The 23,363-nt window shown below is 47.7% G+C and overlaps 16 non-coding genes across 16 annotated transcripts; all 16 read left to right on the top strand.

Annotated features, from left to right (window-relative positions):
* The first annotated feature begins 3,879 nt into the window (after positions 1–3,879).
* Positions 3,880–3,954, top strand: Trnan-guu (transfer RNA asparagine (anticodon GUU)). Its single transcript has one exon. It is a non-coding gene; the product is annotated as a tRNA-Asn (tRNA).
* Positions 3,955–9,021: 5,067 nt separating this feature from the next.
* Positions 9,022–9,095, top strand: Trnan-guu (transfer RNA asparagine (anticodon GUU)). Its single transcript has one exon. It is a non-coding gene; the product is annotated as a tRNA-Asn (tRNA).
* An 88-nt stretch (positions 9,096–9,183) lies between these two features.
* Trnan-guu (transfer RNA asparagine (anticodon GUU)) lies at positions 9,184–9,257 on the top strand. The gene has a single exon. It is a non-coding gene; the product is annotated as a tRNA-Asn (tRNA).
* Positions 9,258–9,345: 88 nt separating this feature from the next.
* Trnan-guu (transfer RNA asparagine (anticodon GUU)) lies at positions 9,346–9,419 on the top strand. The gene has a single exon. It is a non-coding gene; the product is annotated as a tRNA-Asn (tRNA).
* An 89-nt stretch (positions 9,420–9,508) lies between these two features.
* On the top strand, positions 9,509–9,582 carry Trnan-guu (transfer RNA asparagine (anticodon GUU)). The gene has a single exon. It is a non-coding gene; the product is annotated as a tRNA-Asn (tRNA).
* An 89-nt stretch (positions 9,583–9,671) lies between these two features.
* On the top strand, positions 9,672–9,745 carry Trnan-guu (transfer RNA asparagine (anticodon GUU)). Its single transcript has one exon. It is a non-coding gene; the product is annotated as a tRNA-Asn (tRNA).
* An 89-nt stretch (positions 9,746–9,834) lies between these two features.
* Trnan-guu (transfer RNA asparagine (anticodon GUU)) lies at positions 9,835–9,908 on the top strand. The gene has a single exon. It is a non-coding gene; the product is annotated as a tRNA-Asn (tRNA).
* Positions 9,909–15,120: 5,212 nt separating this feature from the next.
* Positions 15,121–15,194, top strand: Trnan-guu (transfer RNA asparagine (anticodon GUU)). Its single transcript has one exon. It is a non-coding gene; the product is annotated as a tRNA-Asn (tRNA).
* An 89-nt stretch (positions 15,195–15,283) lies between these two features.
* Positions 15,284–15,357, top strand: Trnan-guu (transfer RNA asparagine (anticodon GUU)). The gene has a single exon. It is a non-coding gene; the product is annotated as a tRNA-Asn (tRNA).
* Positions 15,358–20,393: 5,036 nt separating this feature from the next.
* Positions 20,394–20,467, top strand: Trnan-guu (transfer RNA asparagine (anticodon GUU)). The gene has a single exon. It is a non-coding gene; the product is annotated as a tRNA-Asn (tRNA).
* A 2,022-nt stretch (positions 20,468–22,489) lies between these two features.
* Trnas-uga (transfer RNA serine (anticodon UGA)) lies at positions 22,490–22,571 on the top strand. Its single transcript has one exon. It is a non-coding gene; the product is annotated as a tRNA-Ser (tRNA).
* Positions 22,572–22,646: 75 nt separating this feature from the next.
* Positions 22,647–22,728, top strand: Trnas-uga (transfer RNA serine (anticodon UGA)). The gene has a single exon. It is a non-coding gene; the product is annotated as a tRNA-Ser (tRNA).
* A 75-nt stretch (positions 22,729–22,803) lies between these two features.
* Trnas-uga (transfer RNA serine (anticodon UGA)) lies at positions 22,804–22,885 on the top strand. The gene has a single exon. It is a non-coding gene; the product is annotated as a tRNA-Ser (tRNA).
* A 75-nt stretch (positions 22,886–22,960) lies between these two features.
* Positions 22,961–23,042, top strand: Trnas-uga (transfer RNA serine (anticodon UGA)). Its single transcript has one exon. It is a non-coding gene; the product is annotated as a tRNA-Ser (tRNA).
* A 75-nt stretch (positions 23,043–23,117) lies between these two features.
* On the top strand, positions 23,118–23,199 carry Trnas-uga (transfer RNA serine (anticodon UGA)). The gene has a single exon. It is a non-coding gene; the product is annotated as a tRNA-Ser (tRNA).
* Positions 23,200–23,274: 75 nt separating this feature from the next.
* On the top strand, positions 23,275–23,356 carry Trnas-uga (transfer RNA serine (anticodon UGA)). The gene has a single exon. It is a non-coding gene; the product is annotated as a tRNA-Ser (tRNA).
* The last annotated feature ends 7 nt before the right edge of the window (positions 23,357–23,363 follow it).

Below are 23,363 nucleotides of genomic sequence, written 5' to 3'. Positions count from 1 at the left end.
AGCGCTATTCTTTTGGATATGTGTCAGGAACGAGGGCCCAAGCTGCATGTGAGTGTTGCTTTCGAGAGGTCGGGTTGTGTTCCCTTTTGTGGCATTCGACGCGGTTATCGGCACGTCATTATGAATACTCGTCTTTGCGTAACTGTGGTGGGCACCATTCTACCGTGTTGTCACGGCAGCTAATATCGAAGGAGCGCTACGTGTAGCCACGTTAAATGTACGAGGGCTCGGTGCAAGAAGGCGGCAATGTCAGCTAAGTCGCCTACTCTTAGATAATGACTTGCATCTTGTGGGAATCCAAGAAACGAAAATAGAGAGCCAAGAGCTAACCGACAGAATGGTGTCCAATTTTCGTGCGCACTTTGACGTGTGTGTTTCTCGAGAACCGGCGTATTCAGCATGGTATGGCCGATGGCATGTGTGTGTTTCTCACGCTGTTGGTGGATCAGGTGGTTGCGCTGTATTCATTCGAAGAAACTTTGGCATTTGTGTGCAGTCAGTGTTTTCGTGTGAAAGTGGGACGCCTTTTAGTGGCTGATTTTTGTTTTTGCGATAAGGATTTCCGTGTCATTTGTGTCTACGCACCGAATATTAAAACAGACCGGCGATCTTTCTTTGAGCGTCTTGAAGAGTACGTAAACTGTGACAAGGTGGTAATACTGCCGGGCGATTTTAACTGTGTATGCGCTGCTGACGACCGCGCAAAATTTTCACACGTACGCGATAAGAGTGCTGAATTGCTAAATGCAGTGGTGCACGATTACGACTTGGAAGATATCGGTAGTGTCTTCGGCAGTGGATACTCACCCGCAGTTTACCCACTTCCAGCGTGATGGCCACGCTCGGCTAGATAGATTATATGTGTCAGCCGAATTGGTGCCCTTGTGTAGTGAATATGATGTGCAAGCCATTGCATATAGCGATCACTGCTTGGTAACTGCCACCTTTGGGAAAAGACAGATCAAACACACCTTTAACTGGGACCTCTGGAAATTGAACGCGCAGTTGTTGGATGACGATGCTTTCGTTGATGGTGTTGCGAAGGAACTGGAAAGCCTGATTTCAGTCGAATTAGCAAGCTTCGCCATTAAATGGGAAGAATTTAAACATAAAGTTAAAACAATGGCTATTGAAAGAAGCAGTGTCCTTCGGCATAACCTGAAACAGGCAGAAACGAACCTTCGCCAGCAACTGCAATTTTTCATCACCATGGAAACTGTCCAGCCTGGTGTGTATGTTAACGAAATAAAGGAAGTGAAAGCCGAACTCGAAAGGATAGACTGAGAAATACAAAGCCGCCGTTTTGCGATCAAGGTCTGAGAAGCTGTGGGCGGAAGAATCGCCAACAAAACGAGCTCTCTCAGACGAGAAAAGGTACGCATGTCGGAAGGAAATCCGCCAGCTAGCTAAAGGCAATGACATCACGTCCGACAAAAACGACATCAAACAAGGGATCGTCGATCACTTCAAAGCCTTCTTAGGTCAACCACGCGAACCTAAAGATGGCTACCAGACGGAATCCTTTTCATTGATGCCAAAGCTCGATGAAGAAGTTAAGGCACGGCTAGAACATCCCATTACCCTGAGTGAGATAGAGTGCGCAATAGACGAGTTGGCGCCCGGTAAAGCACCTGGGCCTGATGGCTTAGGGGCTACTTTCTATAAAACGTTTAAGTCAGCGCTGGCTCATGTCCTCCATCTAGTTATCAGCGAAGCGTATGACCGAAAAAGATTGCCCTTGTCTTTCACAACCTCGCATATCGTGCTAATACCGAAGAGTGATGACGAAAAGAAACGTTTGTTGCCAGGCTCATATCGCCCGATAACTCTAGCCAACGTTGACTATAAAATATTCACGAAAGTTTTAGCGAAACTACTGCAAAGTGTCATCAAAACACTGGTAGGGCCGCACCAGACTTGTGGCGGCATTAAAGGTCGCAGTATTACCACAAATGTACACGTGGCTCGAAGTGTGCTAGAGTGTTGCGATGCGATTGGCGGTAACGTCGCGATGATGCAGATCGATTTGGCAAAAGCCTTTGACCTCGTCTCGCACAAGGCTCTTGTATGCATACTTGAACACACGAATGTTGGCAGTGTGATAACGGAAGGTGTCACGATGGCGTACAAGAACTGCTCAACGCGAATTATTGTTAATGGGGAGCTCACCGATAGCTTTCGTGTGCTCTCGTCGGTGCGTCAAGGATGCCCGCTTTCGCCCCTTCCGTTTGCTGCTTATCTCGAGCCACTCTGTTTGGCCATTAAAAACAACGAAAGCATAGCAGGCAATCGACTACAGGCAGCACATGTAAAAATATTGGCGTATGCCGACGACATCGCGATTTTCTGCACAAATAAAGCCAGCATTAAAGAGCCAACTGCTGTAGTCGAAAAATTTTGCGATTCAGCTGGAGCCCAGATAAACTGGGATAAAAGCTATGGCTTCTGGCATGGGAGTTGGGAAGACAAACCGGTGACCTTTTCTCGATTGAATTGGTCAAGGTTACCTACACAGTACTTGGGGGTGCCCCTCGGAAGTTACCGTGAGCCTGAACCGTACTGGCTCGACCAAGTTTCGAGAGCAAAGGAAAAGGCAGACGGTTGGAGAGGAAAGCAACTGTCAATGTTTTCTAGAGCCACTGTTTGTAACCTTTTTTTAGTTTCTAAGATATGGTATGTCATGAATGTGTTGTGTGCTGCGCGGGTAAGCGTACAAAAAATTCACCACATTTTCGCTACTTTCATTTGGGCTTCTACCTGGGAGAGGACGAGTCGAACAAATTTGTTTCTCCCGGTCAAGAAAGGTGGGCTTGGTCTGGTTCACTTGTTTTTGCGTCAAATTGTGTCACGCTTTGTGTTTCTGCGGGATCAAAATGATCTCTTTCTTCGAACACTAATTCAAGTACGGCTGAGTAGACTTCTTCCGGGATTTGTTGTTTCGTCGGCTCAGAACATGCCGGGAACCGTGACTGGGTACCTGCGTGAAGTGGTGCTGGCGTATAGGATGTTGAATGTCCGTTTTTCGCAGCGGTATCTGTCCACCGTTACAAAGAAAAAATTGTACAGAGATCTTGTGGACACGATGCCACCTGTACCTTAGTACCGTTCGCCACACCGTGGAGGCCCCGGACAGGATGTTTTAAAAAGAGTCAAGAAAATGCAAGTACGGCCATCAACTAAGTCTTTCTTTTTCAAATTACATACAAACACACTTCCCGTTAAGACCTGGCTTCATAGCAAGGGTATTTTCATCCCCTGGACAACCGACTGCTTTTTATGTAAAAAACCTGAAACAATAGAACATGTTTTCCTAGTTTGCTGGGACCCGATCTTTCACTGGGACGTTCTGCAGAGAACGCTGAAGAAACAGTTACCTCTGGACTCGTATGGAATACGCTTCTTGCCAGTAGATACCTCAGAGGAAGTACCGTATGACCTCATTATGGTCCTGGGCCTCCATGCGATGTGGAAAACTCGCATGCAATTTGAACACGCAGACATCGTTGTGATACCGGTGCGAGAACACTTCATTGAGAGTGTTGTTTACGTGAGAGACGCGTACAAAGTACTGCCTGATCCACCACAATGGATGTATGTACTCGATGAACTGGTGTCACTGAAAAGATTTTAGTGCTGTGTTGGCCAAAGTGTGGCTGGCACGTTTTATCATTTGTAACCCTTGATTTTTTACGTCGAAGACGGCAATAAAGAAAAAAAAAAAGCCTCCGTGGCGCAATCGGCTAGCGCGTTCGGCTGTTAACCAAAAGCTTGGAGGTTCGATTCCCGGGGGCGAAGCTTCTCCTTTTGATGCTTTTTTGTTGTATTTATTCTGGTAGATTTTCTGTAGCATGTGCGTGGTGGGGAGAGCGCCGAGCAGCCTCCTCCGTGGCGCAATCGGATAGCGCGTTCGGCTGTTAACCGAAAGGTTGGAGGTTCGAGCCCTCCCGGGGCGAAGCTTCTCCTTTTTGATGCTTTTTTTGCTGTATTTATTCTGGTAGATTTTCTGTAGCATGTGCGTGGTGGTGAGAGCGCCGAGCAGCCGCCTCCGTGGCGCAGTAGGATTCCACTTCCGGACAGCGTAGGGTACGGACGGGGTTGACGTGAGCTCCGTCAGCATCGGAGCGGCTTCAGCGGTCGAACAGGGCCGCGGTACCAGGACAAGTATGAACGAGGATTCGGAGTATCAGGTGCTGCTGCCACAATTACCAACTGGGCGAGTTGTTTTGAACACTTTGTTTTTACACGCAGACATGCGTGCTAGACCGTATCCCGTGGAACATTTCCGGGACATGCTGGCAAGTTTGAAGTTGCTGCCCGACGTAGTTGCGCTAGGGGCGTATCAAATGAGTCACGTATGGGCAGTAACATTCAAGAACGGTGAAGCTGTGAAGCAAATGCTATGTGCAAGAGATGTCAAGGTCAAAGAGCGGCGTTGCATGGTTATCGATCCTGGGAACCAAGCGGTGCCTCTAAAGGTACATTGGATGCTTCACAACCTTCCGGATGAGGATGTGTGCGAAGCCTTGGCACCCTTCGGCACTGTCAAGGACATTGCTCGAGAACGGTGGCGTGTTCAAGGACTGCGAGAGAAAGGTTCGTCAACACGGCTTGTCAATTTAGTGTTGCGGAAGGGACTGACAGTGGAAGACGTGCCACATTTGTTGCGTGTCGCGGGGGAACAGGTCTTGGTAGTAGCACCAGGCAGAGCACCGTTTTGCCTTCGGTGCAGGAACACCGGACACATCCGTCGGGATTGCCGCGTTCCTCGTTGCGCACTCTGCCGTCGCTATGGGCATGACGAGTCGCAGTGCGTGAAAACATACGCGAGCGTGACAGGGCCAGCAGCAAAAGAGGAAATGGTTGAGCTCCTAATGGATGAAGCCCAAGTTGCTGAAGTGTCTCCTGGTGATGCGGATCAGACGAAGGTACCGGTGACGCCCTCTGAGCAAGAGCCACTGGGACCGGAGGAGGGAAAATCCCCCGGGACAAGTGAGGCTGGAGATGAAGTGAAACAGAGCGCAAAAAACGACCCAAACATTGTTGACAACGTAGATATAGAACCATCAAGCACCGATACGACTTGCAGCGACGAAGCGTACGCTGAGGAAATGGAAGTAGCTGGCGTAAGCGGGTCCGTCGTGAAAAGAACTCGCGACCAAACAGACCGCGAGGACGGCGATTTAGGAGACCCTTCAAGCGAGGAACCGCCTGCAAAATCGGTGGTTACGCTTCGGCCGACCTTTCGACCGAAACCAGTTATCCCGCCAGATAGACAATCGGCGGCTACAAAGCTCAAGTAGGACGTGAACACGTGCCTGCGAAGGCGCACGGGCGGAGAACCACGCACCATGGCTACAAAATCGAGAAAGGTCGTGTGCTACGCATCCAAGGTACGCGTGAAGACGGTTTTTGGAAATTGTGGGAATCTGTGTATACTGACATGCATGCATCTGTTGGACGTTATGCACGTTGGGTGTAGGCGCGGAATGCGCAATATGCGGTCAGTTCGTTTTTAATCGACAATGGCAGTGAATCTGGTGAGAGGACTGCGAGTGGCCACGCTTAATGTACGTGGCCTTGCCGCAAGACGTCGGCAATATCAGGTCAGCCGCCTCCTTGCTGAAAATGAACTGGATCTTGTTGCAGTACAAGAAACAAAGGTTGAAAGCGACGAACAAACTGATCGCATGGTAGCCACCTTTAGGATGTATTATAACGCTTGTGTGTGCCATGCTGCGGGGACGTCCCGGGGCTGTTTACTTTTGATACGAAAGAGTTTGGGTATCACTGAGCAAGCGCTCACTGTAAGTGAAAATGGTCGTCTAATCGTTTTTCATTTTTTTTTCAGTGGTTTTCAGTGGAGACTTATTTGTGTGTATGCGCCAAATGATATGCATGAAAGAAATGTGTTTTTCGCCGAAGTTGAACAGTATCTAAGTTGTGATAGCGATAGGTATATCATATTTTTGGGGGACTTCAATTGCGTCTGTTATGCTCAAGATCGCGCTAAGCGAACCGCAGTGCGGGACAAAATTGAACACCCTAGTTCAGGAACACAACTTAGAAGATGTTGGCCGTCTCTTAATCGGTACAACACAACTGCAATTATACGCATTGTCAGCGCGGCAGTCAGGCGAGATTGGATAGAGCGTATGTTTCGCTTGACCTTGTACCAATGTGTAACGGCTATGTGTGCAGCCGGTCTCTTTCAGCGATCATAGTATGGTGTTTTTCACCATTGGCACCCGACCAAAACAGTCACGTTTCAACTGGCAGCTTTGGAAATTTAATCAAAACCTTCTTGAAGATGAATGCTTTGTTACCAGAGTAAAAGAAGAAATAGCAAAAATATTAAACGACCAGCCAAGGGACTATGCGGAAGCATGGGAAGAGCTAAAAATTAAAGTTAATATGATCGCGATTGAAAGAGGATGTGTTAGGCGCCACAATGAAAAAATTAAGGAAAAGGAGCTCCAACGACAGCTCGAGTTCTTGCTTGAGATGGATAGTGCCGAACCTGGAAAGTTTACAGGTGATATTAGCACCGTTAAAAACGAATTGGAAGCTATTGACATTAGAAAGTATAAGGCTGCTTTGATTCGGGCGCGAGCAGAGAGGCTATGGGTTGATGAGAGGCCAAACAAACGCACCCTGGCCGATGAAAAGAGGTATGCTATGAAGAATGAAATTCAACAAATCAGGTATGATGATAAGATCACATCGGATCAAAAAATGATAGAAAACGCCTTTGCAGAGCACTATCGGAAACTTTTTGGTGAAAGGAAACTGGTGGATTTAGGGTTTGAAACAGATTTATTGAATGCCATGCCGCAACTTGACGATGACGTAAGAGAGAGATTAGAAGAACCGATCAGCAAACGTGACATCGAGCATGCGATAGAAGAGCTGGCTGACGGAAAGGCGCCGGGACCGGATGGGCTGGGATCTGCTTTTTATAAAGCTTTCGCACCTGAAGTGTCATATATATTATTACAAGTGTTCGCTGAGGCATACGAGAAAAAGCAAGTACCTCCGTCATTTCGTAGTGGCCATATGGTCCTAATCCCAAAAACAGACGATCACGAGAAGCTTCTATCAGTAAGCTCATATAGACCAATTAGTCTTACAAATACAGACTACAAGGTATTAATGATAATCCTGGCGAAGAGGCTACAAACTGTGATCAAAGACATTGTCGGGCCACACCAAACATGTGGCATCAAAGGGCGCACCATTTCCACCTACACTCATGTGGCACGCAGTGTACTCGAATGCTGTGACGCCTTTTCAGATCGAGTTGCCATGCTGCAGCTCGACCTAGCGAAGGCATTTGATCGAGTGTCACATGAAGTGCTGTTTCTTATTCTTAATTACGTAAACGTTGGCAATGTTATTATGGAAGGAGTAAAAATGGCATATCGGGACTGTACTATACAGATTATCATTAATAAAAACCTGAGTGAAAGGATTTCAGTCAAATCCAGCGTCCGGCAAGGATGTCCGCTCAGCCCCCTGCTTTTTGCGGTGTACCTTGAGCCATTCTGTTTAGCCGTGATCCGTAGCGAGAATATTAGAGGATTTAGACTGCAAAGGACCGAAGTAAAATTGTTGGCGTACGCGGATGACATTGCTGTTTTCTCCGATGATCACGAAAGTATCCGAGAAGTCGTTCGCATGGCAAAAGAGTACTGCAAGCAAACAGGATCTGAAATAAATTGGGAAAAAAGCTGTGGCATATGGCATGGTCATTGGGACGTAACGCCAGATTGTTTTGCATCGGCACGCTGGACGACCACACCAGCAAAATATCTGGGAGTGCCACTCCAGCATTACAAAGACAGCAAGGATTACTGGTTGGACGAAACTCATAAGATGAAGGAAAAAGCAGGTGGGTGGATGGGACGAGGCTTGTCAATGCTCGGCCGCGCTAGTGCTTGTAACTTGTTTTTAGTATCCAAAGTGTGGTATGTAATGGAAATTCTGTTCATGGCTAGAGTGAATGTGCAAAAGATACATAGGGTATTCGCTGTGTTTATTTGGGGCTCCAGTTGGGAAAGGGTCAGCCGCAGTAATTTGTTTCGGTCAGTTCGCAGTGGTGGACTGGGTCTCGCTCACTTGTATATCAAGCAGCTTGTGTCGCGCTTTTTCTTTTGCGAGACCAAAGTGATGGTTTCTTGCGAACAGTAATTCAGGTACGGCTGGCAAAAGCTCTGCCAGAGTTCATTATAGCGTCTTGTGAAGACAGAGGGCAAAGTGTGACTGGATATATGCGTGAAGTGGTTATGTCTTTTCGTATCTTGCATGCGAGGTTTTCTTTGGAATATTTATGTACCATCACAAAGGAAAAGCTCTATAAGGATTTAGTGGATGTTATGATGCCAATACCTATATACCGAACTGTAAACTGTGGAGGACCAGGAAATGACGTTTTGAAGAGAGTAAGAAGGATGCCCGTAAGATCTACAGTTAAAAGTTTTCTTTTAAATTGCATACAAATACATTGCAAGTAAAGACATGGTTAGAACAGAAAGGAATTTACGTGCCATGGACAGCTAACTGCTTGCTCTGCAAAAAACCGGAGACCATTGATCATGCTTTCATTGACTGTTGGGATGCAATATTTCATTGGGACATCCTACAACGAACGCTCAAAAAAGATCTTCCAATCACACCGATAGGTATACGTTTCTTGGCCACTGATAATCAAGGTGAAATACCGTACGATACGTTCATGCTCCTGAGCCTCCACAGCTTGTGGAAGACAAGAATGTCGGTCCGCCATGCTGATATAAATGTTCGCACGACACGTGAAAATTTCATTCTCAGTGTTGCAGAAGTTAGAGAACATTATCAAGCGCAAACCGAGCCTGCTGAATGGGTGGATATTCTTGGTGACCTTGTAAATTTGAAAAGATTTTAATATGACTAAGTCAGTCAAGTGTGACTGATGTATTTTATACGTGTACTCACGTTTTTGTTTTTGTGTATTTCTGTCAAAGCAGGCAATAAAGAAAAAAAAAAGCCTCCGTGGCGCAATCGGCTAGCGCGTTCGGCTGTTAACCGAAAGCTTGGAGGTTAGAGCCCTCCCGGGGGCGAAGCTTCTCCTTTTTGATACTTTTTTGCTGTATTTATTCTGGTAGATTTTTTGTAGCATGTGCGTGGTGGGAAGAGCGCCGAGCAGCCGCCTCCGTGGCGCAATCGGCTGGCGCGTTCGGCTGTTAACCGAAAGGTTGGAGGTTCGAGCCCTCCCGGGGGCGAAGCTTCTCCTTTTTGATGCTTTTTTGTTGTATTTATTCTGGTAGAATTTTTGTAGCATGTGCGTGGTGGGGAGAGCGCCGAGCAGCCGCCTCCGTGGCGCAATCGGCTAGCGCGTTCGGCTGTTAACCGAAAGGTTGGAGGTTCGAGCCCTCCCGGGGGCGAAGCTTCTCCTTTTTGATGCTTTTTTTGCTGTATTTATTCTGGTAGATTTTCTGTAGCATGTGCGTGGTGGGGAGAGCGCCGAGCAGCCGCCTCCGTGGCGCAATCGGATAGCGCGTTCGGCTGTTAACCGAAAGGTTGGAGGTTCGAGCCCTCCCGGGGGCGAAGCTTCGCCTTTATGATGCTTTTTTTGCTGTATTTATTCTGGTAGATTTTCTGTAGCAAGTGCGTGGTGGGGAGAGCGCCGAGCAGCCGCCTCCGTGGCGCAATCGGATAGCGCGTTCGGCTGTTAACCGAAAGGTTGGAGGTTCGAGCCCTCCCGGGGGCGAAGCTTCTCATTTTTGATGCTTTTTTTGCTGTATTTATTCTGGTAGATTTTTTGTAGCAAGTGCGTGGTGGGGAGAGCGCCGAGCAGCCGCCTCCGTGGCGCAATCGGCTAGCGCGTTCGGCTGTTAACCGAAAGGTTGGAGGTTCGAGCCCTCCCGGGGGCGAAGCTTCTCCTTTTGATGCTTTTTTGTTGTATTTATTCTGGTAGATTTTCTGTAGCGAAGTGCGTGGTGGGGAGAGCGCCGATCAGCCGCCTCCGTGGGATTCGGCTTTCTGCCGCGCTAGCGAGCGGACGTGTCGAACATGAGCTCCATAGGAGCGGCTTCAGCGGCCCAGCAGGGCCGCGGTACCAGGAATTTTGGCTCAGAAGACCCGGATTATCAAGTTTTGCTGCCTCAACTGCCTACAGGTCGGATTGTTTTAAATACATGTTTTTACATGCTGATGTGCGTGCCAGGCCGTATCGGGTGGAGCACTTCCGCGACGCACTGGCTAGCTTAGGCGTACTGCCGGATGTTATCGCCCTAAGGGCGTATCAAATGAGCCACGTTTGGGCAGTGAATTTCAAGAGCGATGAAGGTGTCAAAAGGCTTGCAAGCGCCAAGGAAGTAAAAGTGAATGAACATCGGTGCATCGTTGTTGATCCAGCAAACCAGGCCGTGCGGCTGAAGCTGCATTAGATGTTACACAACGTGACGGACGAGGACATACGCACCGCCGTTTCAACGTACGGGAAGGTCATGGACGTCTTCCGGGAGAAATGGCGTGTCCAAGGAGTGCAAGATAAAGCATCCTCAACGCGTGCGGTGTCGTTGGTTTTGAAGACGGGTATGACCGTGGAAGACCTGCCTCATCAACTTCGTGTCGCTGGTGAGCAGGCCTTAGTTGTTGTACCAGGCAGAGCACCACTTTGCCTGAAATGCCGAAACACCGGTCATGTTCGACGTGACTGTCGCGTCCCGAGATGTGCCGTTTGCCGGCGCTACGGCCATGATGAGACGGAATGTGTTAAGACCTACGCGTCCGTAACGGGACCAGCGCCTCGGGAGGACGTGGCTGACCTGTTAATGGATGAAGCAGACGTGGATGAGTCTTTCCGTGCGCAAGTTCTGCCGGCCGACACATTCGCGATGCTCACTGAGCAGGCTTACATAGCCTCGAAGGTGGCAACTGTAGTAACTACTGAACAGAAAGCTGCAGTGCAGACAAGTGACGGAAAAGGCAAAGAAGAAACGGCCATAGAACTCGCCTCTGCCGGGACGAGTACAGCAGAGCACGGGCCAGCAACTGCAATGATGGACGTCGCAGACACGAGTGCAAGCAGTGCGGCTACGAAGAGAGCAAGGGACGTAACGAGCGGCCAAGAGGAGGAATTTGACAACGAGACCAAAGACGAACCACCGCAGAAAACCCAGGCGAGTCGTCGGGCGTCCATTCGCCCGAAACCGAACATCCCGCCGGACAGACGGACGGCGGCAGAACCGCCTACCTAGGACCTGGCGCCTACTGGGGCGCCCGGAATAGCGACGTCAAGAGATGGGTGCCACTTCAGAATTAGCCTACGCCTACACCGTAAAGGTACGCGTGTGGTTAGAGCGGCTTTTCGTTGAGCATTTGTTTTTGGAAAGCTTTTTACAAAGTGTTGGAATGGTTTGTTCTCCGGCGGCACCTTGAGGGGGGGGGGGGGGGGCGATCGGCTTGCTTATACAGACTAATGGCGGTAAAATTAGAGACAGCATTGAGAGTGGCCACTTTAAATGTTCGTGGCCTCGGAGCGCGAAGGAGACAGTATCAACTCAGTCGCTTGTGTATGGAGAAGGAACTCGATGTTGTCGCCTTACAAGAAACTAAGGTCGAAACTCAAGAGCAGACCGATCGCATGGTGACGCCTTTCACGGGGCATTACAATGTGTGCGTATGTCATGCTAATGGTACATCAGGCGGGTGCGCGCTGCTTATACGGAAGAGTGCTGACATTATTGAAGAACGTGTAACTGTATGTCAAACTGGCCGCATGCTCATTGTCGATTTTTCCTTTTCTGGAGCGTCGTGGCGGCTCATATGCGTTTATGCGCCGAACATTGTGAATGACCGAGTGTTGTATTTTGAGTATATAGAGCAGTACCTAAAGTGTGACCGCTACATCATATTTTTTGGTGATTTTAATTGTGTCTGTACTGCGGAAGATCGAAACCGAGGGGAACGTGTTCGTGACAAAAGCGCTGTCTATTTGAGCTCCCTAATTGACGACCACAACGTAGAAGATGTGGGTCAAATTTTCACTGACGGTACGATTCCGCAGTACACACACATTCAAGGAAACAGCCGAGCAAGGCTGGACAGAGTGTATGTTTCACTAGATTTGATCCCCCTTTGTAACAGTTATAATGTCACACCACTATCGTTCACGGATCATAGCTTAGTGAGCTTCGTGATGGGGGCAAAAGTTAAAAGAACACGATTCAACTGGAACACGTGGAAATTCAACGAAAAGCTGCTTGATGATGAGCCATTTGTGCGCAGAGTAAAGGAAAAGATATTAGACTTGATGACAAACAAGCATGACAATTTTATGGCTGCATGGGAAGAATTTAAGGTCCAAGTTAAGTTAATTGCGATCGAAAGAGGAAGCAGCCGCCAGCATGAAGAGCTGCAGAAACAAAGAGAGCTGCAAAGACAGCTAGAATTTCTTTTGGGCGTATAAAATACGGTTCATGATCAGGTTGCGGAAAATGTAAAGAAAGTAAGACATGAACTGGAAGTTATTGACGCAGAGCGATATAAAGCTGCAGTTATACGTGCTCGGAGCGAACGGTTATGGATGGGTGAGATGCCAAACAAACGGGCAATGAGCGACGAAAAGCGGCATGCGTCAAGAAATGAGATTAAACAGATACGTTTTCAAAACGAGGTGACGTCAGAAGCTGTTTTAATCGAGAGAGCCTTCGTTGAGCATTATCGGGAATTGTTCGGCAATGGGACACGCTCTGGACTAGGCTTCGACAGCGAATTCATGAGCGAAATGCCAAGGTTGGAAGACGGCGTTAGAGAAAGCCTTGAAATGCCAATAAGTGTACCCGAGATTGAAAGGGCGATAGATGAGTTGCCGTCAGGAAAGTCGCCAGGGCCAGACGGCCTAGGCGCCAAGTTTTACAAATCATTCAGTCACGAGTTTTCCTGTATTTTGCACAGACTACTCTCAGAAGCGTACGAAGTTAAAAAAGTGCCACCCTCATTCCGCATGTCACACGTAGTTTTGATTCCAAAAACCGATGACCGGGAAAAGCTTCTTTTAGTAGGCTCATACAGACCGATAAGTCTAACCAACACAGACTAGAAAATATTTATGAAAGTACTGGCTGGACGATTCCAAAGCGTGATTAAGGAGCTTGTAGGGCCACACCAGACGTGTGGCATTAAAGGCCGTACAATTTTCACCAACACCCACATTGCAAGGAATGTGTTAGAATGTTGTGATGACATTGGGGGTCGGGTGGCAATGTTGCAGCTCGACCTTGCGAAGGCCTTCGACCGGGTGTCACATGAGGTGCTTTTCTCTATATTGCAGTACTGTAATGTTGGGAACATCATTTTAGAGGGCATTAAAATGGCTTATGAAGAGTGTTCAACGCAGATTCTAATTAATAAATGCCTTAGTTCGAAGGTGCCAGTCCGCTCGTCTGTACGACAAGGCTGTCCTTTGTCCCCGTTGCTTTTTGCCATATACCTCGAACCTTTTTGTTTGGCAGTCATCCATGATGTAAACATACGTGGTTTTAGGCTGCACGCCGCTGAAGTTAAAATGCTAGCCTATGCAGATGACGTCGCCGTCTTTTGTGAAGACAAGGAAAGCGTGATCGAGGCTGTCCGCCTGGCAATATATTTCTGCAAGTACACGGGCGCCCAGATAAACTTCGAAAAAAGTGTTGGCATATGGCATGGAAATTGGGACGCGATGCCCACTGATTTCGCCGGAATGCAATGGACTACAGTGCCTGCACCTTATCTAGGTGTGTCCCTTGAGCACTATCAAGACTCCACACAGTTATGGAGCGGACAAACAGAATTGATGAAAGAAAAGATAAAGGGATGGCAAGGCCGGGGATTATCAGTGTTTGCGCGTGCCTCAGCTTGCAATGTTTTTTTGGTTGCCAAAGTGTGGTATATACTGCAAGTAATGTTCATGTCTCGCGTCAGTGTTCAAAAAGTGCACCGGGTGTTTGCTACCTTTATATGGAATTCCTCTTGGGAGCGAACCAGCCGTACAAACCTTTTTCGCAGTGTTCGCAGTGGAGGCCTTGGGCTCTCACACTTGTTCATCAGACAGATTGTATCGCGGTTCTTTTTCCTGCGCGATGAACGAAATGCTTTTCTCCGCACTGTCATTCAGGCGAGAATGGCAACAGAACTGCCGGAATTTGTTTTAACTACATCCCGTGTTATCAGTAGAAGAGCGACTGGTTATTATCGTGAAGTAGTTGCGTCTTTTCGAATACTCTGTGCACGGTTTTCGCTGGAGTATTTGTGCTCAGTGAGAAAGAAAAAACTGTACGTCGATTTGGTTGACAGCATGCTACCTACCCCACTGTATAGGATTGTTCACTGTGGAGGCCCAGGAAAAGATGTGCTGAAACGAGTCAAAAGGATGCCTGTAAGACCTGCTGCGAAAACATTTTTTTCCAGCTACACACAAACACCCTCCCCGTTAAAGTATGGCTTGAACAGAAAGGAATATTCGTACCGTGGACAACCAACTGCTTGCTGTGTACAAAGCCCGAAACAATTGAACATGCCTTCATTGATTGTCGGGACGCAGTATTTCATTGGGATGTCTTGCAGCGCACTCTCAAAAAAGAACTCCCCATAACCCCGTATGGAATTCGATTCCTGCCAGTTGAAAGTGATCAAGGAATACCTTTTGATATGTTCATGCTCCTGGGCCTCCACAGTTTGTGGAAGACGAGAATGGCTGTTCGTCATGCTGACGCCAATGCACGCTCTACGCGAGAGAACTTCATTGAAAGTGTTTCTTTTATACGAGAAGTGTATCTTGCACAGAGTGAACCCGCAGACGGGGTTAGCATTCTTGATGAGCTGGTGTGCCTCAAGAAATTTTAATATGACCATCCCGCCTGACGTGATGTCGGTGCACTGTATATATGCATTTGTATTGTTTCGCTAGTGTCAAAGCAGGCAATAAAGAAAAAAAAAAAGCCTCCGTGGCGCAATCGGATAGCGCGTTCGGCTGTTAACCGACAGCTTGGAGGTTCGAGCCCTCCCGCGGGCGAAGCTTCTCCTTTTTGATGCCTTTTTTGCGGTATTTATTCTGGTAGATTTTCTGTAGCAAGTGCGTGGTGGGGAGAGCGCCGAGCAGCCGCCTCCGTGGCGCAATCGGCTAGCGCGTTCGGCTGTTAACCGAAAGGTTGGAGGTTCGAGCCCTCCCGGGGGCGAAGCTTCTCCTTTTTGATGCTTTTTTTGCTGTATTTATTCTAGTAGATTTTCTGTAGCAAGTGCGTGGTGGGGAGAGCGCCGAGCAGCCGCCTCCGTGGCGCAATCGGATAGCGCGTTCGGCTGTTAACCGAAAGGTTGGAGGTTCGAGCCCTCCCGGGGGCGAAGCTTCTCCTTTTGATGCTTTTTTTTGCTGTATTTATTCTGGTAGATTTTCTGTAGCATGTGCGTGATGGGGAGAGCGCCGAGCAGCCGCCTCCGTGGCGCAATGGATTCCACTTCCGGCCGCGAAAGCGTTCGGACGTGTATTCATGTGCTCCGAAGGGGCGGTGATAGCGGCCCAGTTCAGCCGCGGAAACAGGATGACCAGTCAAGATAACCAGGAGTATGAAGTGATGCTGCCCCACCTGCCGAAAGGTCGGATAGTTTTTAATACTGTATTTTTGCATGGTGACCTTCGAGCGCGACCGTACCGAGTGGAAGACTTTCGGGACGCCCTTGCTCATTTGGAATTGCTTACTGAGGTCGACGCCCTTGGGGCTTTCCAAATGAATCACGTGTGGGCAGTCACGTTTAAGAACTCCGTGTCCATGAAGAAGTTGTTGGCAATGAGCAACGTGAGTGTCAAGGGGCGCCGATGCCTTGTTGTTGATCCTAACAAGCAAGAAGTCCGTGTGAAGGTGCACTGGGTACTGCCCTGCGTCAATGACGATGAAGTGCGTGACGCGTTCTTGCCATACGGCGATGTGTCCGAAATAGCCAAAGAGCGGTGGCGCGTACATGACATCGCCGATAAGGGATCGACGACGCGCGTCCTGAGCATTAAGCTGAAGCCCGGAATCACCATTGAAGACGTTCCTCATCAAATTCGTATTGCAGGCGAGCCGGCCCTCTTAGTGGTCGCTGGACGGCCACCACTATGCCTGCGCTGCCAAGGGAAAGGCCATATACGCCGCGACTGCCGCGTTCCTCGGTGCCCACGATGCAGACGCTTTGGGCACGACGAAAACCAATGTGTACCAACGTACGCTAGTATGACAGGGCCAGCAAGGAAGTCCGACGTGATGGAGCTCGTAATGGATGAAACAGAAGCTGCAGAAACAGCAGCAGCGGCTACAGACACCGAAAGTCCGGAGAAAACGCGACAAGAAAGTTCGACGACAAAGCAATATACTATGCAAAATTTGACAAGCGAGCAAGAAACACAACAAAAACCGGCTGCTGAAACGCTGACAGGTGTTACGCAGCCAGCAGACAACACGAGTGTGAGTGCCCCTGCGTTAGAACAATGCGAAGGACTTGGGACCAACGACACTACCATGCCCGATGCGTCAGCGGCTGCCATGAAGCGGACGCATGCAGAGGCAACCGAAGATACCCACGTCTCGGAAGGCGTGAATGCGGACGGACCGCCTGCAAAAGCAGCCCCGACGCGTCGATTGTCATTTAAGCCAAAGCCAACAGTACCACCTGACAAGAGAATGGAGATGACGCCGAAATAGGCGCGGCTAGCCGCGCTCTTCGGATGTCGGTGCGACAAGCGACCGCAAGCTCGGAACTTCATGGACGGCAGCTGGATGCGTAGCCACTAAGCCTCGACAAGAACTGTGATAACATGGACAAAACCAGCCACGTGTGTAACCATACCGGTGACATTTCGGGAGCATCAGTAAGCCCCGAGGTGAGCGACATGCGATCCATCTGTACCACGCGTGACGCTATAGAAAAAATTCAGGTGCCACTACGATTAGCCACTCTGAATGTTCGGGGATTATCAGCAAGAAAACGTCAGTATCAGGTCAACCGCCTGCTTCTTGAAAACGATTTGCATATAGCTGCGTTGCAAGAAACTAAAATTGAGGCCGAGGAACAGACGGATCGCATGGTTGGGGTTTTTCGCACGCGTTACAACGTCTGCGTATGCCACGCAGTTGGCACTTCTGGAGGTTGTGCCTTACTTTTACGTAACGATTTAGGCATTGAGGAAGTGAATGTTATCGCATCCGAAGAGGGAAGGCTGCTTGTAGTTGATTTCCTTCTTTTTGGTTTATTTTGGCGTGTTAGTTGTATTTATGCTCCCAATAATGAAAATGAGCGTGTTGCGCTCTTTGAAAAGGTTCATAGCTACCAAAAATGTGACAGGCGCCTTATTTTATTGGGTGACTTCAACTGTGTGTGCATGGCGGGAGATAGATCTAGAAATGTTTGTGTTCGGGATAAAAGTGCGAAGTATTTAGAGGCTTTAATTGAGGATTACCAATTAGAGGATCTTGGCTGGTTGTTGTCGCGGGGTTCTACTCCTATCTTCACACATTTCCAGCGCGGTAGTAGTGCGAGGCTGGACAGAATATATGCTAGTTTAGAGTTTGTGACAGAATGCAGCTCTTATGATGTTAAACAGGTCTCATTTAGTGACCATAGCCTAGTGATGGTCACACTTGGGAGCAAGCAAAGTAAAACACGATTTAACTGGGATCTGTGGAAATTTAACGTAAAGCTGTTAGAAGACAACATATTTGTTGATGAAGTTAGAAAAGAAATTGCCAGAATGACCGCCGATAATTCATCGAGTAGCAGAAATAAGTGGGAAAACTTTAAGCACACGATCAAGATGATCGCGATAGAAAGGGAACGGTGCTCAGATACGAAGAAAAGAAGGTTACAGAACTGCAGTGTCAACTTGATTTCTTGATGTGCATGGAAGCTGCGAAGCCTGGGTCGTGCGCAGTCGACATACGTGAAGTAAAAAACCACCTGGAAGCATTGGAAACACAAAAGTACAGAGCCGCGGTGATAAGAGCGCGAGCGGAAAAACTATGGATGGGCGAAACGCCTAATAAACGCGCTTTGAGTGACGAAAGGCGATATGCCGCTCGAAACGAAATACGGCAACTCCGGTATCAAAATGAAATAACGTCCGATGGGAACAAAATTGAACAGGCCTTTGTTGACCAGTACCGAAACATAATCGGGAATGAAAGAAAGCCGGAAAGTAAGCTCAGTGATGAATTTCTACACTTAATGCCAAAGTTAGATGACAGCACTCGGGAACAACTTGAAAGGCCAATCAGTATGGAGGAAGTGAGTAGCGCAATTAATGACTTGACAGTGAGTAAAGCACCAGGGCCTGATGGCCTGGGAGCCGCTTTTTATAAAGCCTTTAAAGATCAACTCGCACCTTTTCTGTTTGCTATGATCACAGAGGTTTACGCAGAAAAATCGTTGCCGGTCTCTTTTCGCACTGCTCATATGATACTTATTCCTAAAACTGACGACCGAGAGAAATTGCTTTCTGTAGACGCGTACCGCCCGATAACACTTACTAACACTGACTATAAAATATACACGAAGGTTTTAGCTAAGCGAATACAGAGTGTTATTACAGAATTAGTTGGACCGCATCAGACGTGCGGTGTGAAAGGGCGTTCAATAACTACAAATGTGCATGTCGCCCGCAGCATTTTGGAGTGCTGTGATGCATTTGAAAGCCGAATTGCAATGATGCAGTTAGACCTTGCAAAGGCATTTGACCGCGTGTCACATGATGTTCTCTTTTCTGTCATTGAACAAACCAACATAGGTAACGTGATAATAGATGGGCTAAAAATGATTTACAATTCCTCGGTACGCATCATAGTAAATAAGAAACTAAGTGAAGCTGTCCCAGTTCTCTCATCCATAAGACAAGGGTGCCCACTTTCGCCTTTGCTTTTTGCCATTTATCTTGAGCCGTTTTGTCTAAATCTCATCAAAAACGAAAGAATCAATGATTTTAAGCTTCAGTCATCTCAAGTGAAAGCTCTGGCATACGCGGACGACATTGCGATTTTTTGCAGTGATAGGGAAAGTGTTCAAGAAGTCACAAATACTGCAAGAAAGTTCTGCCAGCAAACAGGGGGTAAAATCAACTGGGAAAAGAGTGTCGGCTTTTGGCATGGGCGCTGGGATATTACGCCATCTCATTTTGCTAACCTGCAATGGACAACAGTCCCTGCAAACTACCTAGGTGTGCCCCTTGAGCATTATGACAGGAGCGCAGAATATTGGGACGAAGTTACGCCAAGGATAAGGGAGAAAGCGATAGGATGGCAGGGCCGGAACCTATCCATGTTTGCCAAGGCTACTGTCTGTAACCTTTTTTTAGTGGCCAAAGTATGGTATGTGCTGCAATTTTTGTGCATGTCTCGTGCGAACGTTCAGAAAATGCATAGGGTGTTCGCGGTGTACATTTGGGGCTCCTGTTGGGAGAGGGTAAGTCGGACCAATTTGTTTCGGTCTGTTCAACAGGGAGGTCTTGGACTCACACACTTGTTTGTTCGGCAACTTGTTTCCCGTTTCATGTTCTTGAGGGACCAGGAGAACCCTTTCTTACGTTCAATGATGCAAGTACGACTAAGAAGTGTGCTTCCAGATTTTATTGTATCTAGTGTGAGCGAATTAAATGGAAGAGTCAAGGGATATACAAAGGAGGTGGTTGCCTCATTTCAATTCTTAACGGCTCGATTCTCGTTGGAGTATCTAAGTGTTGTAACAAAAAAAGATCCTTTACAAAGATTTGATTGATGTCATGTTGCCAGTTCCCATGTATAGATCTATAAACTATGGAGGTCCGGGAAATGATGTTTTAAAAAGAGTTAAGCGGATGCCTGTGAAACCTGGTACAAAGTCATTCTTCTTTAAGTTACACACTAATACTATCCCAGTTAAAACGTGGCTTGCTGAAAAGGGCATATTCGTGCCATGGACAACTAACTGTCTACTGTGCAAAAAGCCAGAAACACTTGAGCATGCGTTCATAGATTGTTGGGACGCGATATCTTTTTGGGATGTGATGCAAAGAACGCTGAAAAAAGAATTACCCATAACCCCTATTGGCATAAGATACTTACCCGTAGACAATGAAAACGGCATACCTTACGATATGATCATGCTACTGGGCCTCCATAGTTTGTGGAGAACACGTATGGCCGTCAGACACGCTGACGTTAACGCGCGATCGGCAAGGGAGAATTTTGTGGAAAATGTGTGCTACATACGCGATGTGTATCGAGTACAAGCTGAACCACCTCACTGGATCAGCGTATTTGATGAACTGTCAAAAATCAAGAAATGTCAATGCCTTATGTCATCCAAAGTAGGCTGACAATTTTTAACCACCCATTTGTATTTGGTTGCTGAAATAAAAAGTCTAAAAAAAAAAAGCCTCCGTGGCGCAATCGGATAGCGCGTTCGGCTGTTAACCGAAAGGTTGGAGGTTCGAGCCCTCCCGGGGGCGAAGCTTCTCCTTTTTGATGCTTTTTTTGCTGTATTTATTCTGGTAGATTTTCTGTAGCATGTGCGTGATGTGGAGAGCGCCGAGCAGCCGCCTCCGTGGCGCAATCTCACGAATGTGGACTATAAGATTTTCATGAAGGTTCTAGGCACAAGGTTGCAGAATGTAATAAAAGCTATCGTCGGCCCACACCAAACGTGCGGGAATAAAGGACGCACGATACAGACAAATATTCACGTAGCACGGAGCATATTGGAATGCTGCGATGCATTTGATAAACGCGTAGCAATGTTGCAACTAGACATGGAAAAGGCCTTTGACCGAGTCAACCATCATATCCTGTTTTCTATCCTTGAACACGTGAATGTTGGCCGAGTGCTCTTGGAAGGTGTCAAAATGGCATATGCTGGTTGTACGGCAAACATCATTGTTAATAAGCAAATGAGTGAAAGTATCGCTGTTCGTTCTTCAGTGAGACAAGGGTGCCCGTTGTCTCCATTGTTGTTTGCACTGTATCTGGAACCTTTTTGCCTGAAAATTATGTCAAACGAAAAAGTGCGAGGCTTCACGATGTTGTCCACCGAAGTTAAAGTTCTATCGTATGCGGATGATATCGCTATTTTCTGTGAAGATAAAGACAGTATAGCTGAAGCGGTGAAAGACGCGGCTAGGTTTTGCAAAGCCTCCGGAAGCGTGATAAACTGGGAAAAGTGCTTTGGCTTCTGGCACGGCAATTGGGATTACGCACCTGTTATGTTCGAGAGTGTTCAGTGGACAACGTCACCTGTCAAATACTTGGGAGTACCGCTAGACCACTATCGAGAACCGGCAAAATATTGGGAAACGGAAATTGAGCGCACGCGAGAAAGTACGCAGAAATGGGGTGGGCGTGATCACTCAATTTTTGCGCGGGCCACAGTATGCAACCTTTTTCTGGTGGCAAAGGTGTGGTACGTGCTTCAGGCGTTTTGCATGTCACAGACCAGCGTCCAGAGATTGCATCGAGTCTTCGCAGTGTTCATTTGGGGGTCGAGTTGGGAGAGGACAAGTCGCACAAATCTCTTTCTATCTGCGGGAAAAGGGGGCCTAGGTTTGGCTCATTTGTTTATCAGGCAACTCGTGGCCAGATTTCTGTTCCTCCGAGACCAAAAAGACGCGTTCTTGCGGACCGTAATGCAAATTTGTTTCAAAGAAGCACTGCCTGAATATGTTGTATCATCCAGCCCTGTGAAATACGTGCGGGTGCGCGACTTTCTTTGGGAAGTTATGCGCGCATTTCAGTGTTTGAAAGTTCGTTTTTCTGCGCAGTATCTTGCTGATGTTAGAAGGAAACAGCTTTATAAAGATCTCATTGACACTATGTTGCCTGTACCTGTGTACCGTTCCATATACTGTGTCGGCTCTGAAAAAAATGCCCTGAAGAGAGTTAAGAAAATGTCGGTGCGGCCCTCGATGAAAACATTCTTCTTTCAGCTGCACACTGGCACACTGCCCGTGAAGGCATGGCTTCAAGAAAAAGGAATATTTGTCCCTTGGTCCATAAACTGCCTAATCTGCCGAAAACCAGAGACAATAGACCACATGTTTCTTCACTGCACAGACTCTGTATTTCACTGGGACGTGTTGCAACGAACTTTAAAAAAGCCGCTACCGATATCGCCTTATGGTATACGATTTCTACCGGTAGATGGCGTAGACGAAGTACCTTGGGACATGTTTATGCTTGTCAGCCTACACAGTATATGGAAAAACCGAATGGCATTCAGACATGCAGATGAGACGGTTCTCTCCATACGTGATTACTTTGTAGAGAGCATATCTTATATAAGAGATGTGTTTAAGGCCCAAAAGGAACAACCAGGGTGGCTACGAATAATGGATGACCTTGTTCAGCTGAAACGATTTTAATCATGTGGTGTGAGCAGGGCAGACCACTGCTCGCATCTTTTACATGTAAAGTGTTGTAAGTGATGTGTGTGTGTTACTTTGTGTTTTGTACCAAGATGATAATAAAGAAAAAAAAAAGCAGTCGTGGCCGAGTGGTTAAGGCGATAGACTTGAAATCTATTGGGTTGTACCCGCGCAGGTTCGAATCCTGCCGACTGCGTGCGTTGTTTTTCTTTTGTTTTGCTTCGTCATAATCAGGAATCTGAGCCGCGGAGAGAAAGCGCATTTTGTTCTTGCAGTCGTGGCCGAGTGGTTAAGGCGATAGACTTGAAATCTATTGGGTTGTACCCGCGCAGGTTCGAATCCTGTCGACTGCGTGCGTTGTTTTTCTTTGGTTTTGCTTCGCCTTAAACAGGAATCTGAGCCGCGGAGAGAAAGCGCCTTTTGTTCTTGCAGTCGTGGCCGAGTGGCTAAGGCGATAGACTTGAAATCTATTGGGTTGTACCCGCGCAGGTTCGAATCCTGCCGACTGCGTGCGTTGTTTTTCTTTGGTTTTCCTTCGCCTTAATCAGGAATCTGAGCCGCGGAGAGAAAGCGCCTTTTGTTCTTGCAGTCGTGGCCGAGTGGTTAAGGCGATAGACTTGAAATCTATTGGGTTGTACCCGCGCAGGTTCGAATCCTGCCGACTGCGTGCGTTGTTTTTCTTTGGTTTTCCTTCGCCTTAATCAGGAATCTGAGCCGCGGAGAGAAAGCGCCTTTAGTTCTTGCAGTCGTGGCCGAGTGGTTAAGGCGATAGACTTGAAATCTATTGGGTTGTACCCGCGCAGGTTCGAATCCTGCCGACTGCGTGCGTTGTTTTTCTATGGTTTTCCTTCGCCTTAATCAGGAATCTGAGCCGCGGAGAGAAAGCGCCTTTTGTTATTGCAGTCGTGGCCGAGTGGCTAAGGCGATAGACTTGAAATCTATTGGGTTGTACCCGCGCAGGTTCGAATCCTGCCGACTGCGTGCGTTG

The sequence above is a fragment of the Dermacentor silvarum genome, chromosome 1, assembly GCF_013339745.2.
Source record: "Dermacentor silvarum isolate Dsil-2018 chromosome 1, BIME_Dsil_1.4, whole genome shotgun sequence".
NCBI lineage: Eukaryota > Metazoa > Arthropoda > Arachnida > Ixodida > Ixodidae > Dermacentor > Dermacentor silvarum.
This window is presented reverse-complemented; position numbering and strand designations above follow the sequence as displayed.